At 44.2% G+C, this 19,284-nt stretch overlaps 1 long non-coding RNA gene across 1 annotated transcript in view; it reads left to right on the forward strand.

Annotated features, from left to right (window-relative positions):
- The first annotated feature begins 1,973 nt into the window (after positions 1-1,973).
- LOC128698362 (uncharacterized) overlaps positions 1,974-19,284 on the forward strand; it is a 48,208-nt gene continuing 30,897 nt past the window's right edge. The window contains exon 1 of the long non-coding RNA XR_008408457.2: positions 1,974-2,134. This is a non-coding gene — a long non-coding RNA (uncharacterized lncRNA). The remainder of the gene's footprint in view (positions 2,135-19,284) is intronic.

Here is a 19,284-nt window from a genome sequence, read left to right on the forward strand (position 1 = left end):
GTAAGAAAACTACATCGGGTACATAATTTTTTAACAAAACCTCCAAATACTTACGTTTTTCAACAGACCGTAACCCATTTATATTTAAAGTAATACACTTGAACGTTTCATTGGAGGTTTACCCTTGGATACCTTGACATTCTTGGTTCCCTTGTGTGTATCTCCACTTCTTCTCCCACCCCCCCCTGTGTCATTCTCCTTGACTTGCTGAACACATGTAGATTTGCCCTTGTCTCTACGAGTCACATCGCACCATGCTTTGTTCCCCGACCGTTGTCCTGGTGTCAAAACATCTTGAGAGTCAGATATCACCGCCACTCTCTTACGAGAACTGCGGCCAGTATCCATCTCATCTTCAGAACTGTTGTTCCTATGAACTTCCACGACCACAACCTGATGTTCAGCAATATGCCCGGAGGATGCCCCGTCCTTCTCCTTCACACTTACATCCTCTAAACCACCGTGAAGCCCCTCAGATGTGGAAGCATCCAATAAAACATTCAGAACTTCTTGAATAGATTGCTCCACGTCAACCTGAGTATGAACAAGATCTTCCTCTGTCGTCGCCGATACCACGCCCACGTCCTCCACTGCACCAGGGAGGGTTAGACATATCGGCGAGTCTTCAACCTCACCCTCTATCTCCTCACTCCATGATTTACGAGGCAATACATGTTGTGTAGCAGCAGCATATGAACGCTGCTCCGTTGAAACATCAAACCGCCTTACTTCCGTCGTTTTATCACGTCTTGTAGGGCATTGCGCCGCCATATGGTCATACATCCCACAAAGCCTGCACGTACGCCTTTGTCCTGAGTACGTAACGTACACTTGCGTACGAAAATCCTCCATAACCACATACGACGGAATAGGGTGCTTGAGGGACATTTTCAGGGAGAAAGACCCCTCCAGCATACCAACTAGAGGACCATCATGCCACCGTCCCATAGTTGCCATATGAACCGTGCCATAGCGTGCAAAAACATTCCTCAAATCACTCTCGTCCGCCTCAAAAGGAACGTTTCGTACCTTGATCCAGGTGTAAAAACGGGAGACGTCGTGAAGGCGAACAGTGACACCAGGATTAACAGTTTTGATCACATCCTGATAAGTGGCAACCATATTTTCGTAAGTACTATTTTGTCTGAATTTGACAAAAAGCCTCGAATTTCCGTTCAAAGAGACACCATAAAGATCTTCATTATTGATACCATATGTATCTCGGAGTATCGCAGTAAGCAGTAGATGTGTATTCTGATTGTTGAACGAGCCTGTCACCAATTGAAGGCAGACGGTGTTGACTCGCCTACGTGCACCTTCCGCCATTGTGAGTGCACTGTCAGTCATAGAGTTGTCAGGAAGTGGAATAGCCTAGCAAGTGATGTAGTGGAGGCAGGAACCATACATAGCTTTAAGACGAGGTATGACAAAACTCAGGGAGCAGAGAGGGGGGACCTAGTAGCAATCAATGAAGAGGCGGAGCCAGGAGCTGAGTTTCGACCCCTGCAACCAGAAGTAAGTGAATACAATTAGGTGAGTACACACACACACACACACACACACTGAGAGGTGTATATCTCAGCGAAAATGCACTGAGACTGCCATATACACTGAGAAAGCAAGAATGTATACATAAAGAGCCGTGTATCTCTATACTGCATACACTGTGAGTTTACATTATTTAAAAAATTTAATATATATACCGAGAGGTCTATTTGTATATACACTGTACTGAGAATCTAGTATAGTCCCTATTTTAAAGGTTAGGTTACTACTGACTGTTGGTAAACCATCGCCTGGCGACCTTAATGACCCGTGAGTAGTTAAGAAGCTTCAAACCCAATTAATCAACCATCTAACTTTAAAATTTAAAGAAATATACGCAAAAAAATCCAGACCTGTTCGAGGGATTAATTCCTTAGACAAAATATAAACCTTTAGTGTTGTGGGGGTCAGTGTTATTACAAAACACGTGTCAGACCTGTAGCATGTACAAGGGTGCAGCCACGACCCAGCACTACACCCTGTCAGTTCTCAGTCTATGGTTGTAAGAGAGAGGTGGCAGTGTGTGGCGGGATTTGGTCATTCCTTAACCCACTGTGATTATTTCCGTGTCTACGATGATGTCTCTGGGGTAAGTTTGGTTGATCGTGGTAGTGTTTAGTTAAGAGAAATTCTTTGGACAATCTCTCAAATGTGGATATTAATAGACAAAGTCTGAGGCCTATGTTATGTGGTCCTGGTGTAACCTACGTGTACCTAATCCGCTAGGGGCGCCACCGTCACACACTGATAACTTGTTATTGTGAAGATTAATAATAACTGCATTCGGAAGCTTTTTAAGTGCACTCGAGAACCTCGATTAGTTTTATTCTCAGTTTTCTTAAAACTGTTGAAGGAATCCGGTTCCATGATAAATCTAATTACATATAATGGTAACTAAGCGCACTTGGGAGTTACTGTATGAGCAGTTTAGACTGAGGCAAGTTTATTCAGGTATACACAAATAGTTACATAGAATTATCATACATAGCAGCATGTGTAGATAACTTAGGATAACCCAGAAAAGTCAGACAGAGACTTATTTCCAATGGGGGCCTTTTACCTTATTATAATAAAGGTTATAATATTTTATTCTACAATGAAGATAACATCTTATTATCATACTAAAAAGACTATCTACTACACGAGGGTCATTAAGACTATCTACTACACGAGGGTCATTAAGACTATCTACAATACGAGGGTCATTACTAGGAATAAGGTAAAATTTACACGTATGTTAAAAAATAGAAAATCATTCCCCTCCCTTTCTGTAGCTACATTCTCGCGCTGTATAGCCCTTGTGGCTTAGCGCTTCTTTTTGATTATAATAATAATAATGTAGCTACATTCATCAGACATTTTTTGGCACTCTTCTTGAACTGGTTCATGCTATGTGCGGGTAGTCTGTTCCATTCCTTTATTGCTGTACAATAAAAGGTGTTTGAAGCCTGGCCACTGACTGTGGGTACTACAAAGTTGTGTTCTCTCCCCCTAGTACTATGATTGCTGCGGTTCCCAACCTTGACAAAACTGACAGCAAGATATTCTGGACATTGTTTGTGAGCAATTTTATAAACATGATTTAGCTTCAGTTGTTTTACTGTCTTCAACATTCAGCATATCCAACTGCTGTAATTCATCCTGGCCTACATGTTCTCTTGGTCCCAGGTTCAGTTCTTGTTATTCATCCTGGCCTACATGTTCTCTTGGTCCCAGGTTCAGTTCTTGTTATTCATCCTGATCTACATGTTCTCTTGGTCCCAGGTTCAGTTCTTGTTATTCATCCTGATCTACATGTTCTCTTGGTCCCAGGTTCAGTTCTTGTTATTCATCCTGATCTACATGTTCTCTTGGTCCCAGGTTCAGTTCTTGTTATTCATCCTGGCCTACATGTTCTCTTGGTCCCAGGTTCAGTTCTTGTTATTCATCCTGGCCTACATGTTCTCTTGGTCCCAGGTTCAGTTCTTGTTATTCATCCTGATCTACATGTTCTCTTGGTCCCAGGTTCAGTTCTTGTAATTCATCCTGGCCTACGTGTTCTCTTGGTCCCAGGTTCAGTTCTTGTAATTCATCCTGGCCTACATGTTCTCTTGGTCCCAGGTTCAGTTCTTGTAATTCATCCTGGCCTACTTGTTCTCTTGGTCCCAGGTTCAGTTCTTGTAATTCATCCTGGCCTACTTGTTCTCTTGGTCCCAGGTTCAGTTCTTGTAATTCATCCTGGCCTACATGTTCTCTTGGTCCCAGGTTCAGTTCTTGTAATTCATCCTGGCCTACTTGTTCTCTTGGTCCCAGGTTCAGTTCTTGTAATTCATCCTGGCCTACTTGTTCTCTTGGTCCCAGGTTCAGTTCTTGTAATTCATCCTGGCCTACTTGTTCTCTTGGTCCCAGGTTCAGTTCTTGTAATTCATCCTGGCCTACATGTTCTCTTGGTCCCAGGTTCAGTTCTTGTAATTCATCCTGGCCTACATGTTCTCTTGGTCCCAGGTTCAGTTCTTGTAATTCATCCTGGCCTACATGTTCTCTTGGTCCCAGCCCCAGGATGAATCTTACGATTTTGTTCTGGGTGATTTGCAGTCTATCTTTGTTTTTTTGTCAAGGCAGAGTACCATGAAGAGCAAGCGTAATCCATATGGCATTGTATAAGGGCTAGACATAGGGTCCTGCGAGCCTCAGTAGGTAGACACTGTGCCTCAGTAGGTAGACACTGTGCCTCAGTAGGTAGACACTGTGCTTGTCTATACAGGAACTTCAGTCTGGCATTCGCTTTCTTTACTACATTGTTCCCTATCAATTCTCCTGACATGTATGGGTCAAAGGGGATTCCCAGATATTTTACTGATGAAACCAAAGTGATGGGCTCCCCATTACACTGGACATTAAAATTATTTACCCTTCTCAGTTTGTTTCGTTCCAAAGAGAATGGCTTCAGTTTTCCCTAGGTGTAATGATAGTTTGTTGTCTAAGATAAGAGATAAGATAAGAGATAAGATTTCGTTCGGATTTTTAACCCCGGAGGGTTAGCCACCCAGGATAACCCAAGAAAGTCAGTGCGTCATCGAGGACTGTAACTTATTTCCATTGTGGTCCTTAATCTTGTCCCCCAGGATGCCACCCACACCAGTCGACTAACACCCAGGTACCTATTTGCTGCTAGGTGAACAGGACAATATGTGTAAGGAAACGTGTCGAAATGTTTCCACCCGCCGGGAATCGAACCCGGGCCCTCCGTGTGTGAAGCGGGAGCTTTATCCACCGGGCCACCAGGCCACCGGGCCACCGGGCCACCAGGCCACCGGGCCACCCCCACCACTACTACTAACCATTTGCTGCAGGACTCCCCTCAAGGAAGGTTCCTTGATGTTGGTGAGGGGCTCTTGATTTAGGGAATTGGATCTGTGCTCCAGTTCCCCGAATTAAGCCTGAATGCCTTCCACATCCCCCCCCCCCAGGCGCTGTATAATCCTCCGGGTTTAGCGCTTCCCCCTTGATTATAATAATTGCTGCAGGACTCCAGTTCCAGTGTTAGAACATTAGCTATATCTTGTGGGCACCTGGAATTTACCTGGAGACGGTTTGGGGGGTCAACGCCCCCGCAGCTCGGTCTGAGACCAGGCCTCATAGTGGATCAGGGTCTGATCAACCAGGCTGTTAATGCTGGCCGCACGCAAGCCGACGTACGAACCACAGCCCGGTTGGTCAGGTACTGACTTTAGGTGCCTGTCCAGTGCCTTCTTGAAGACAGCCAGGGGTCTATTGGTAATCCCCCTTATGCTGGGAAGCAGTTGAACAGTCTTGGGCTCCTGACACTTAGTGTTGTCTGTGTACTCGTGACATTCCTGACTTTGAAGAATGTATATAAAAGTCATTGTTTACAAGCCACAATTATCAAAGCTACATAGTCACTCGTTATAATGAATAATTAGTTAAATTCGATTTATTAATTTCACACAAAGGTATTTTAAAGAAATTAATCTAATTACCTAAACATTAATAGGAAGTTAGTGTAAATAGTGCCACATTAAGACTATAATAGTAGACCCTCGAATTTCATCATCAAAACTATAGTTATTCTGCATAAAATGTATTTCATGTTAATATTTCCCATAAGAAATAATGTAAATCCAATTAATCCATTCCAGACACCCAAAAATATTAACAAAAATACATTAATAGAGAATAACTAATTTTACATACAGAAAAGGGATGAAATTCGAGGGTCCACTGTACCTTCAAATTTCGTCATAGTTCATATCTTTTACGAACATTATTACCTTTAAGGTAAAAAAAAATGTATAAAAAGCTTCACCAGACACTTTTGAAAACTTGCGAAGTGTTAAGTGGTTAAAGTGTAATAAATGTTTGTTAATGACATGTAGTAATGCACTTAGGTGCTGCAACACAGAGAAAAGCTTACTTATATTACCTATAGTGTTACTTAAGCTTTAGTAAGCTCCATTCTTCCTTCACTGGTCCAAGATCCCAGTTGCAAGATCCCAGTTGCAAGATCCCAGTTGCAAGATCCCAGTTGCAAGATCCCAGTTGCAAGATCCCAGTTGCAAGATCCCAGTTGCAAGATCCCAGTTGCAAGATCCCAGTTGCAAGATCCCAGTTGCAAGATCCCAGTTGCAAGATCCCAGTTGCAAGATCCCAGTTGCAAGATCCCAGTTGCAAGATCCCAGTTGCAAGATCCCAGTTGCAAGATCCCAGTTGCAAGATCCCAGTTGCAAGATCCCAGTTGCTTCTTACACGTCAAATGTTCAGCAAGATGCAGGCGCAACATTTGCAACAGTCTTGCTCGTTAACATGTATTATATACCATTTTTCCCTAGTGGGTTTAGCGCTTTTATTATATACAATTTCCATCAAATTTGTCTCGTGAATAAAATATCTAGTCAGGTCTTGGCTGCCAACCTTTTTTTTCTCTATAACCATTTTGGTTTAGCGCTTCGTTTTGATTATAATTCAACTTTTTTTATTTATTTGCATAAATCCCTCGAGGATGGTACTTCCCCCTAAATGTAATTTTTGAAGTACATTTAGAGTTGGTATGGTGGATATTAGATCAAAAAAGATTGTATAAGTTGACTTAATAATAGAAATTTGGTCAGGAAAAAGGACAAGTGTTTCCTGACGTGGGTCTTAACAGCTGGTTTTTTTTTTGGTCATCTGACCGAGACCTTCCGCTGGCTTCTTACAAAAATCAACCATGATTATAACTATTATAATTTGCCCTCTTTAATGTCATTTTAAGTATTTCACCTTTTCATAAAGGTGGAATTAGTGAAAAAACTTATGTAAATTACCATAAAATCCTTTAAAGATTTAAATTCCGTTAATTATTAATCAAATTTCTATATTTAAATCCAGTTTGTCATTGGAATTTGTTAGTATTTAAAGTACGTTTTGTTTGGCTATTCAGCAGAACTTAGTCGGAGTTGACTCCTCAGGGGATAAGATAAGATTTCGTTCGGATTTTTAACCCCGGAGGTTAGCCACCCAGGATAACCCAAGAAAGTCAGTGCGTCATCGAGGACTGTCTAACTTATTTCCATTGGGGTCCTTAATCTTGTCCCCCAGGATGCCACCCACACCAGTCGACTAACACCCAGGTACCTATTTGCTGCTAGGTGAACAGGACAACAGGTGTAAGGAAACGTGTCCACCCGCCGGGAATCGAACCCGGGCCCTCCGTGTGTGAAGCGGGAGCTTTAGCCACCAGGCCACCGGGTCACCCTAAGGTTCCTTGATGTTGGTGAGGGGCTCTTGATCCAGGGAATTGGATCTGTGCTCCAGTTCCCTAAACTGAGCCTGAATGCCTCCCATCCCCCCCCCCACAGGGGGTGTATAATCCTACGGGGTTAGCGCTGCTGCTCTGTTTGCCTTAGCGGCCAACAGAGCCGCAGCCCGGGAATGTGGCGCCCATGTTACGACCACCTGTTAACTAGGGACAGAAAAAATCCCTGCATACCAGGTTGTCAGTAGGAGCAGGAAAAGTCCACGGTGGTAGGTTTGCACCGGTGGGAATGGCCGGATGTGATTTCCTTCCTGGAGAAGACTGGTTCCGGCTCTCGGGGGACCTAACAAACCATTTCTATTAGAGGCCGACATAGCGACGGTATCTGTCTGGCCATTGCCAAATAATAATTTCTACCAGTAAGATAAGATAAGATTTCGTTCGGATTTTTAACCCCGGAGGTTAGCCACCCAGGATAACCCAAGAAAGTCAGTGCGTCATCGAGGACTGTCTAACTTATTTCCATTGGGGTCCTTAATCTTGTCCCCCAGGATGCGACCCACACCAGTCGACTAACACCCAGGTACCTATTTGCTGCTAGGTGAACAGGACAATAGGTGTAAGGAAACGTGTCGGAATTTCCACCCGCCGGGAATCGAACCCGGGCCCTCCGTGTGTGAAGCGGGAGCTTTAGCCACCAGACCACCGGTGTACAAGTACATGTACAAGGTGTACAAGTACATGTACAAGGTGTACAAGTACATGTACAAGGTGTACAAGTACATGTACAAGGTGTACAAGTACATGTACAAGGTGTACAAGTACATGTACAAGGTGTACATGTACAAGGTGTACAGACCGTAGCTGACATGACATGGTACTATATGGAAAGCCGCTTGTTATACCGAGCATTTCCAGCATATTAGGTCAGTTTTATCCCAGGATGCGACCCACAACAGTCCATTAGCACCCAGGTACCCATTTTACTGATGGGTGAACATAGACAACAGGTGTAAGGAAACCCGCCCAATGTTTCTACCCTGGCTGGAATCGAACCGAGACATCGCCGTGTGAAGCGAGAGCTTGAGCCACCAGAGCCCTCAAAGATATTACAATGACCTGGTACCCTGATGAGTACCAGTATCTCGCACGAAGTTGACGACAGTTTTCATAATTCAGTGTAAACACTGACTCTGGGAATAAACTGTCCTGTACTAGTGCAAGGCTTTGTATATAGTTACCTGACCTGTGTGTTTGTGTGTGTTTGTGTGTGTTTGTGTGTGTTTGTGTGTGTTTGTGTGTGTTTGTGTGTGTTTGTGTGTGTTTGTGTGTGTTTGTGTGTGTGTTTGTGTGTGTGTTTGTGTGTGTGTTTGTGTGTGTGTTTGTGTGTGTGTGTGTGTGTGTTTGTGTGTGTGTTTGTGTGTGTGTTTGTGTGTGTGTTTGTGTGTGTGTTTGTGTGTGTGTTTGTGTGTGTTTGTGTGTGTGTTTGTGTGTGTGTTTGTGTGTGTGTTTGTGTGTGTGTTTGTGTGTGTGTTTGTGTGTGTGTTTGTGTGTGTGTTTGTGTGTGTGTTTGTGTGTGTGCTTGTGTGTGTGGTTCTTTGTTTGTGTGTGTTTTGTGTGTTTTTGTGTGTGTTTGTATGTTTGCTTGTGTGTCTGTTTGTGTTTGTTTGTGTTTTTGTTTGTGTGTTTGTTTATGTGTTTGTTTGTGTGTGTGTTTGTGTGTGTGTGTTTGTGTGTGTGTGTTTGTGTGTGTGTGTTTGTGTGTGTGTGTTTGTGTGTGTGTGTGTGTGTGTGTGTGTTTGTGTGTGTGTGTGTGTGTGTGTGTGTGTGTTTGTGTGTGTGTGTTTGTGTGTGTGTGTTTGTGTGTGTGTGTTTGTGTGTGTGTGTTTGTGTGTGTGTGTTTGTGTGTGTGTGTTTGTGTGTGTGTGTGTGTGTGTGTGTGTGTGTGTGTGTGTGTTTGTGTGTGTTTGTGTGTGTGTGTAAGGTTCGGCAGAGAATTCATTTTGCTACACAAACGTCCACATATAAAATGGATAAGACAATCTTCATAGACAACACTACTTAATTTAAGGTTATAACAGTCTTGATGGCGCCCAGGAAGTAGGGTAAGGAAATCACGAAACGGGAGGGGTTTGAACCCATGGCAGTTAAGGCTAAAACTCTTAAGTTAGTTTAATATATTTATTATGCACCCCATACCCATCCTGTGGGCAGTAGTCAAAAGATTACAGAGGTACATAATTGGTCCAGGGACTGGACTCCAAAGTTTTGATAGCTGACTCTTAAGCATGTGTGTTAATCACTGGGCCAGTTGGCTGTCATCCAACTAGGTATATTTTTATACACTATAAGGTTAGCCTGGGCCACTACTGTGGCCCCATACTAGACACCTATAAAGAAATTTACCTAATTGGATGAATCTCGTTAGAACCAACGAGCAGTGTGGTTAACGCATTGGCCTGAGGTTTAAGCCTCAATTGACATGGGTTCTAACCCACACCCATTCCCTGATTTGTTTACAATAGTATTATAATTTAGTGAGTGTGGAGAAAGTCGTTAATAACTGCTTCGTGGGGGGGGGGCGGCGGGTGGGAGTGTGCCTCGTGGGGGGGGGGCGGCGGCGGGTGGGAGTCTGCCTCGGGGGGTGGGGAGTCTGCTTTAGCATAAGAGGTTCTCCTTTTCTTTGATCAAAGGGATTTCTTATTGAAGTAAGAAGCCGGGTGTAGGGTGAGCCTCTGCAGTTAAGGTGATGGGACATCTGCACTGCAGACAGAACCTTCTGCCAGTAGCTTAAGATACTTCGCTGGGTGGCCAAAGTGTCGGTAGTATTACTGAATACTTGTGTAGTATACTTAGATAATCCCAGCTACTTTATAAACAGTCTCAACAAACCTTTTGCAAGAATTACAGTCATTTAGGATGTTATCACTATTTGGAACATGAGGGGCAACAACAGACACAAGTGAGCACACTAGCTGCGACACAGACGTCTTTCTGCAGACGGTCTGTGATATCAACAATAGACAGCATTACTAGTGTCAAGTAGTTTTTCGACAAGGCGTCCCATGTGGAGGAACTACCACTTGAACTAGTCATGCCATCTCATGTTGATGTCACAGGCCGTCTGCAGAAAGACGTTTGTGTCAGAACCACAGGCCGTCTGCAGAAAGACGTTTGTGTCAGAACCACAGGCCGTCTGCAGATGGTCTGTGGCTCTGGGATTATCTAAGTCTACTACACAGTAACACTACTGACAAAAGCACCATAAATATCTACAAGGATAAATGCCTGAACTTGCAAACGCTGTCATGCTATATGAAAAATTATAAGTTATTTTGGCAGCATTGCATGGATAGTCTGACCTCAGGCAGGGAGAACTTAAGTTTTTCATAACTGGAAGGTTCTCTGAAGTTCAAATTGCTCCAGAATGTCTGAATCACTATGTGTGCAGTACCTATTGAGTTTACTAGTTTTGGAGTGGTATGGAGTTTACCTGGAGTTGGAGTTTACCTGGAGTTTACCTGCAGTTTACCTGGCCCGTACCTGGAGTTTACCTGGAGTTTACCTGGAGTTTACCTGGAGTTTACCTGGAGTTTACCTGGAGTTTACCTGGAGTTTACCTGGAGTTTACCTGGAGTTTACCTGGAGTTTACCTGGAGTTTACCTGGAGTTTACCTGGAGTTTACCTGGAGTTTACCTGGAGTTTACCTGGAGTTAACCTGGAGTTTACCTGGATTTTACCTGGAGTTTACCTGGAGTTTGCCTGGAGTTTACTTGGAGTTTACCTGGAGTTTACCTGGAGTTTACCGGTACCTGTGGAGACCACCTGGAGTTTACCTGGAGTTTACCTGGAGTGGATACCACCTGGAGTTTACCTGATACCTGGAACCACCTGGAGTACCTGGAGTTTACTGGAGTTTACCTGGAGTTTACCTGTTTACCACTGGAGCTGGAGTTTACCTGGAACCTGGAGTTTACCTGGAGTTTACCTGGAGTTTACCTGGAGTTTACCTGGAGTTTACCTGGAGTTTACCTGGAGCTGGAGTCTGGAGTTCCGGGGGAACGCCCCCGCGGCCCGGTCTGTGACTGGTGGATCAGAGCCTTAGGTGTTACTGCTGGCTGCACGCAAACCAGTACGAGCCACAGCTGGTGAAGACAGTGCCAGCACTGGGATCTGTTGGTAATCCCGCTTATGTATGCTGGGAGGCAGTTGAACAGTCTCGGGCCCCTGACACTTATTGTATGGTCTCTTAACGTGCTAGTGACACCCCTGCTTTTCATTGAACATAACATAAGAACGAAGGAACACTGCAGAAGACCTACTGGCCCATGCGAGGCAGGTCCAAGTCTCCTACCGGCTTAAGCCAATGCACCCAACCTAGTCAGGTCAGGTTACATTGACTTAAGGGAGGAACACGGCAACCGACCTGGTAGCACAAGCTATCAGGTCCAACTCACACCCACCCACATCCACTCATGTATTTATCCAACCTATTTTTAAAGCTACACAACGTTCTGGCCTCTATAACATTGGGGGGATGTTGCATCGTCTGCCAAGTCTTTTGCTTTCGTAGTGAGTAATTTTCGTGTGCAAGTTCGGTACTAGTCCCTCTAGGATTTTCCAGGTGTATATAATCATGTATCTCTCCTGCCTGCATTCCAGGGAATACAGGTTCAGGAACCTCAAGCGCTCCCAGTAATTGAGGTGTTTTATCTCCGTTATGCGCGCCGTGAAGGTTCTCCGTACATTTTCTAGGTCAGCAATTTCACCTGCCTTGAAAGGTGCTGTTAGTGTGCATCAATATTCCAGCCTAGATAGAACAAGTGACCTGAAGAGTGTCATCATGGGATTGGCATCCCTAGTTTTGAAGGTTCTCATTATCCATCCTGTCACTTTTCTAGCAGATGCGATTGATACAATGTTATGGTCCTTGAAGGTGAGATCCTCCGACATGATCACTCCCAGGTCTTTGACGTTGGTGTTTCGCTCTATTTTGTGGCCAAAATTTGTTTTGTACTCTGATGAAGATTTAATTTCCTCGTGTTTACCATATCTGAGTAATTGAAATTTCTCATCGTTGAACTTCATATTGTTTTCTGCAGCCCACTGAAAGATTTGGTTGATGTCCGCCTGGAGCCTTGCAGTGTCTGCAATGGAAGACAGTCATGCAGATTCGGGTGTCATATGCAAAGGAAGACACGGTGCTGTGGCCGACATCCTTGTCTGTCAGATATGAGGATGAGGAACAAGATGGGAGAAAGTACTGTGCCTTGTGGAACAGCTTTTCACCGTAGCTGCCTCGGACTTTACTCTGTTGACTACTACTACTGTGTGTTCTGTTAGTGAGGAAATTATAGATTCATCGACCGACTTTTCCTGTTATTCCTTTAGCACGCATTTTGTGGGCTATTACGCCATGGTCACACTTGTCGAAGGCTTTTGCAAAGTCTGTATATATTACATCTGCATTCTTTTTGTCTTCTAGTGCATCTAGGACCTTGTCGTAGTGATCCAATAGTTGACAGACAGGAGCGACCTGTTCTAAACCCATGTTGCCCTGGGTTGTGTAACTGATGGGTTTCTAGATGGGTGGTGATCTTGCTTCTTAGGACCCTTTCAAAGATTATGATATGGGATGTTAGTGCTATCGGTCTGTAGTTCTTTGCTGTTGCTTTACTGCCCCCTTTGTGGAGTGGGGCTATGTCAGTTGTTTTTAGTAACTGTTGGACGACCCCCGTGTCCATGCTCCCTCTCCATAGGATGGAAAAGGCTCGTGATAGGGGCTTCTTGCAGTTCTTGATGAACACTGAGTTCCACGAGTCTGGCCCTGGGGCAGAGTGCATGGGCATGTCATTTATCGCCTGTAAATATGGGGACAGCAATGAAACTTAAATTTGGTAGTATGTCTGTATTGACAAATGTCGATAGTGGAGGGGGTAAATTGACCTTGATTAGTATTCTGCAGACAGTGTTCATTCCATTACGGAGAGCATGAATGGAAAGTTTGACATGCCTCGAGAGTGCTTTACTAATGCTTAGTCAGTAAGGCAATCAGATGGTGTCGTTGGCTGATGATTTCGTCCCGTAGCATCCTTGAAATAAATTTGGGGGAATAGTTCCTGTGAGCCAATCCATCTCGTGAGACGCGAACGATCCAAAAATCCATGCATCGTCGTGGGAGAAGCAGAGATAATGTTCCGTCGAGCGTAGGTCAGAGGCTTCAGATGTCAGCCACTGAAGGTGAAATTAGGGAAGATGATGATGCGAAACTCATTGTTAATATATCTGAAGTCTTGAGGTTGCATCCACATTTTTCCTAGACAAGATGAACCTTAACATCTATAGAGACTTCAACCCAGCAATGACCATTGTGTTTTTAGTGATGAAAAATCTTTTCATTCCTTACTGTTCTGTCTACAACGACTATGACACTGTAAAATACGAAATGACTAATTTCTTCCTAGTAATGTCTGACAGATCCACTGTGACCTCAGTTTTTTTTTTTCCGGGGTCAGTTTAGGGTGCAGTAAAAGGACTCACGAGGTAAATAGATGATTGTTAATCTTCTAGATTAAAGAATAGAGGGAAGGAAGAAAGAGGGGAAACTCAGAGGAAAAAACAACCGTATACTCCCCCCTCATACAAGAGTATCCTTGGCGTGGCTGGTAGTGCTGATGCTGCGTGGTAGCTGCTTGCTACCCTCCCCTTTATACCAGTAAACCAGCAAGTGCAAATGGGCAATTCACGACCAAGCACAGCCGTAGTTACCAGCGGCTGATAGCCGCTGTAATGAAACTGGTAAAAGTGACAGACAAGGGAGGGTGGTTTAAGGGGATTAATACAGTATGTAAGCAATTAAACGCGAGCAAAAACGCCTCTTGTCCTTTATATGGGCTAGTTTGTCCTGGGGACCTTTTTAACTCTGGTATTTAATATATTCATAGCATCACTACCTTTCAGCCACTTCACGCATCGTTGCATCTGGCACCATTCCAATGTATAAACAGTCGTAGGTGGCCCTTTGTTGAGTTTACAAACCTGAGATTAATTCCTGAAAATTTTTGCCCATCTGCCGTACGTCTTAGTAACTTCAAAATTACAATTCACTGGTGTTAGACTGAAACCAAAATATTGTTGATCCATTTACATTAGTAAAAAGTAGCCGCGATTAATAACTGTTTTCATTTTGAAGATTTGAGACACTTATGCAACATATGGAAATCTTTATTCAGGAAACGTTTCGCCACACAGTGGCTTCATCAGTCCAATACAAAGAGGAAGGCGTAAGGAGAGGAGGGACTGATTACCTCATACTCCTCCTCTCCTTACGCCTTCCTCTTTGTATTGGACTGATGAAGCCACTGTGTGGCGAAACGTTTCCTGAATAAAGATTCCCATATGCTGCATAAGTGTCTCAAATCTTCAACTTGTCGGTTTTTCCAAACCATTCATCACAACTGTTTTCATTTTATTTTCAAGGTGTGACAAAGTATCCTTTCATCTGAATACTTGCGGTACACAACTCAGTCTTAGTTCAAATACTACACACTGTAGCTTTCCTAATCTCCAGGAATATGAGAAGACGTTCAGTAATAGTCCATAGCCGATCCTGACCTTAAAAAAATACCTCCATGACTCACGAAATCGTAATGACACGATTGTAAACAAGCCATACCACGGGCGGAGTTTTGAGACTCTGACCACGGGTTCAAATCCCGCCCATGGTATGGTTTAAAATGCCTCCATAAATGGTGCTTGAGAACCTGGTTTATAAAGAATGGTATTAGCGATTGAGGTTCCACATGGGAAACTAACATAAGCAGGACAAACGCCATTTTTAATGGATATCCAATTTCTTTATTGACGGGTGGCCCGGTGGCCTGGTGGCTAAAGCTCCCGCTTCACACACGGAGGGCCCGGGTTCGATTCCCGGCGGGTGGAAACATTCGACACGTTTCCTTACACCTGTTGTCCTGTTCACCTAGCAGCAAATAGGTACCTGGGTGTTAGTCGACTGGTGTGGGTCGCATCCTGGGGGACAAGATTAAGGACCCCAATGGAAATAAGTTAGACAGTCCTCGATGACGCACTGACTTTCTTGGGTTATCCTGGGTGGCTAACCCTCCGGGGTTAAAAATCCGAACGAAATCTTATCTTAATGGTATTCAATACCGACAAGATAACGAATTAGACATGTGCAACATCTGGGTATCTTGTAGAAGTTTCGCCATCTAATGGCTTTATCAGGACAACACACAAAAATTAAAATATATACGGCTAAAAGTGGAAAATAGTGTAATTCGTCCTTCAGCCTGGTAGGTGGCGCGCAACGTAGTCTACCAGACACACTACCTTAGTCTGCTGCACCTCATCTAACTCCAGTATATAAATACCAGTCTTCCTGCCTGTGCTGATAGATACATTCCAGACAAGATATATCACTGGCATTATACACAAATAACCCGCACACAAGAGAAGCTTACGACGACGTTTCGGTCCGACTTGGACCATTTACAAAGTCACACTAACCAGAAGTGGAGCAGGACGGCTATATATAGGCAGGAAGAGGTGGTGGTGGTAGTAGTAGTAGTACAAGATTGGTATATAATACCGACAAGATGAAATTAAGACACATCCGCAACACCCGGGCATCCCTATCGTAGACGTTTCGCCATCCAGCCAGCCACTGGATGGCGAAACGTCCACAACAAAGACAAACAGACGCCGCACATGTGTCCAAGTCGGACCGAAACGTCGTCGTAGGCCTCTTTTGTGTGCGGGTTGTTTGTGTATCGTTCCAGTCACGGTATTGTGCCTTTTTTTATTATTTAACCCTGACTCTCTGCACCAGTATCTCTGCTGCTCCAAGTGCTCTGTGTGAGAGGGAAGGACCCCAATGGAAATAAGTCACTGTCTGACTTTTTTGGGTTATCCCAGGTTCTCTACACATATGCTGCTATGTATGATAATTCTATGTAACTGTATTTGTGTATACCTGAATAAACTTACATACAAGTCTGTTGAGCTGGAGACAACTCACCATCGTACACACCGGACCGAAGACACGCTATACCCCAGCTTCAGGGGCTAACTACTACACCATGTATGCTGAAGACTATTCGCTGTGTCCTTGTCATAGGGGTGTAAACGGTACCTCACTTGTACCAACTCCGACACTCCTTCGGGAGCCACTGCCGGGTCACTTACATGGAGACCCGGGCCACGACCCCTCCTGGCAAACCTACACGAACCTGCCTGTGCTTTAGATTCTTCAGTCTACGGTGCTCATGGGTGCTTAGGGACTGATTACCCAATCTTTCATGTCATGTATATATTTCTGTCCATGTACTATATTGATAAAGCCATTTGAAAGAGAAATTTTAATAGATAACCACATGTTGCAAATGTTTAATTCATCATATGAAGGAACATCCAAAACGTCAATAAATATCTTAGATATATTGCAATAAATATCTCAGATATATTGCAATAAAAGTAAGGCACAACTTTAAACAAAAAATTCTGATGAATGGAAAAAAAATCCGAGAGATCAATACAGAAATTTGATATTCATTAAAGTTGGTGTTTGTTGCAGCCTTCGTCCTGAAGCTAAAACCTTGAGTACCTTTAAATGATCGACACCATGCCTAACCCTTCTAGGGTAGGGTAGGTGCCTGAGCCCGAGCCTTTAGCTCATAAGACTGTCATTCTCATTTGCCCCCTTGGGGCGGGGATGACAGACCAGAGAGGCCTAGCTTGTGGCTAGGCCTGGGGACAGTTGGTCCCAAAGATGAGGAGGTACTTGTGTCTCCTCCCATGGGAGACTTCGGTCTCAGACACTCCCTCAAGAGGGAGCCAAGGCCGGGCCACCACTTGGAAAAGGCCCGGGCCGGGAGAATACCGGCTAATCTTTAATAATAATAATAATAATACCTTTAAATATAGGTTAGAAAAGTATATGGGTAGGTATGGGTTGGAGATGTTTTGGTTGGGCCAGTATGCATGCAGCACTGCTTTCACAGGCTGGTGTGACTTGGACCTGCCTAGCATGGGCCAGTAGGCCTGCTACAGTTTACTCTTAAATTAGAGAATGCTGTACGGGAGTTCAGAGGCCAGACGAGCTGACCTGACCTGACCGAACCTAACCTAACCTCTCCAAACTCAGGTGTACCATCTCTCATAAACCAGTTTTAAAATACCTGGAATAAGACGGGTCATCGCAAGATTGAGACCCGTGCCCGGACTACGGTCTTGGCGAACATTATACATACATACCTGGAATATACCTAAAGAGGGTTGCGGGGGTCAACGCCCCTGCTGCCCGGTCCATGACCAGGCCTTGCGGTGGATCAGGAGCTGATCAACCAGGCTGTTACTGCTGGCCGCATGTAAACCAACGTACGAACCATAACCCAGCTGGTCAGGCACTGACTTTAAGTGCCCGTCCTTCTTCCTCTTGAAGACAGCCAGGGATCTATTGGTAACCCCTCTTTATGTATGCTGGAAGACCGTGAAAAGCCACATGTATGGGGCGAACTAGGTCCCAGGACCGAAACGGTTTCTATAGTGACACGAGTTGGCTCATATCTTCAACCGCAACTTGATGGAATTGCATTCCAGGTTTTCAATATGGAAACAAGTATAAAATACCGATACAATGGAAATAAACACACAAGCATGTGTTTCCAGGTTTTCACAATTCAATTCCTGGAAGTTTCATTCATTCAGCGGTCATGGAAAATCATTAGGGCGAGGGCCTAGGGGGAAAAAGAGGTGAAGACAGGTTGGGAAATTTGTCTGATGTCTACCTTGCTTGGTTGTCCTCTCCTTCCAGGAAACATGGCACTCTTGTACAGCAACCCCTCAAGGAAGGTTCCTTGATGTTGGTGAGGGGCTCTTGATTTAGGGAATTGGATCTGTGCTCCAGTTCCACAAATTAAGCCTGAATGCCTTCCATATCCCCCCCAGGCACTGTATAATCCTCCGGGTTTAGCGCTTCCCCTTTGATTATAATAATCTTGTACAGCAATTAACCAGGCCAAGGATTACCAGTAGGCCACTGGCTGTCTTAGAGGGAGCTGGACAGGTACCTGAAGTCAGTACCTGACCAGCCGGGCTGTGGTTCGTACGTTGGTTTGCTTGTAGCCGGCAGTAACAGCTTGGTTCATCACTTCCTGATCCACGGCGAGGCCTGGTCATGAGCCGGACCGCGGGGGCGATGACCCCCTGAACACCCTCCAGTTTTTCCTTTGTCTAAATACTTTATTATATGTAACCTACATTTTGTGTAAAATTCTGTGATCGGTGGACTCTTGCTAACTCCCTTACGGTGTATATATGGAGAGTTCCGGGGGCCAACGCCCCCGCGGCCCGGTCTGTGATCAGGTCTAATTGTACGAGTCCTGTTAGGCCAGCATGGTCCTGTAGACAACACGAGCCTTGGAGTTTTAAAATTTAATTGGTAAAATGCATGTGCAGTAGTTGGGTATCTATTCCGAAATTTCTCTTAGTAGACTATTTAGTCTGATACATAGGAGGTAGATGTAGAGAGACGATGTAATCAGTCCATCACCCTCGTAGACGTAGTTGAGGTAGTCAGTCCCTGCTTGGAGAAGTTCTTCTATGGAGCACATTCAGTTTTAAGACTGGCTTGCCATGGGTTCGATCACCACCAGTTCTGAGATTGCAATTGTGAAGTTATTTTTGCCCTCTCAGACCCTCAAAGGGAGGGGGGTGGATGAAGGTTTGTTAAATACGTGGTTAGTTTTGAGAAGGCCTTGTATGGGCCGGTAGGCTTATACAAGGCAGTGTTCCTCCTATCTTATGTGAAACAATAGAAAATTTAACATGAAAGAATAATCAATATTAGAAAGTATATAAAAATAACTTAAAATTACCTATCTGAAACTAAATAAACATTGAATAAACAGTATGAAACAGTTGATATAAACGACCAGGACAGGTGGCATTCCTGGGTGTTAATGGACTTAATACGTTAGAAAAT

The sequence above is a fragment of the Cherax quadricarinatus genome, chromosome 92, assembly GCF_038502225.1.
Source record: "Cherax quadricarinatus isolate ZL_2023a chromosome 92, ASM3850222v1, whole genome shotgun sequence".
NCBI lineage: Eukaryota > Metazoa > Arthropoda > Malacostraca > Decapoda > Parastacidae > Cherax > Cherax quadricarinatus.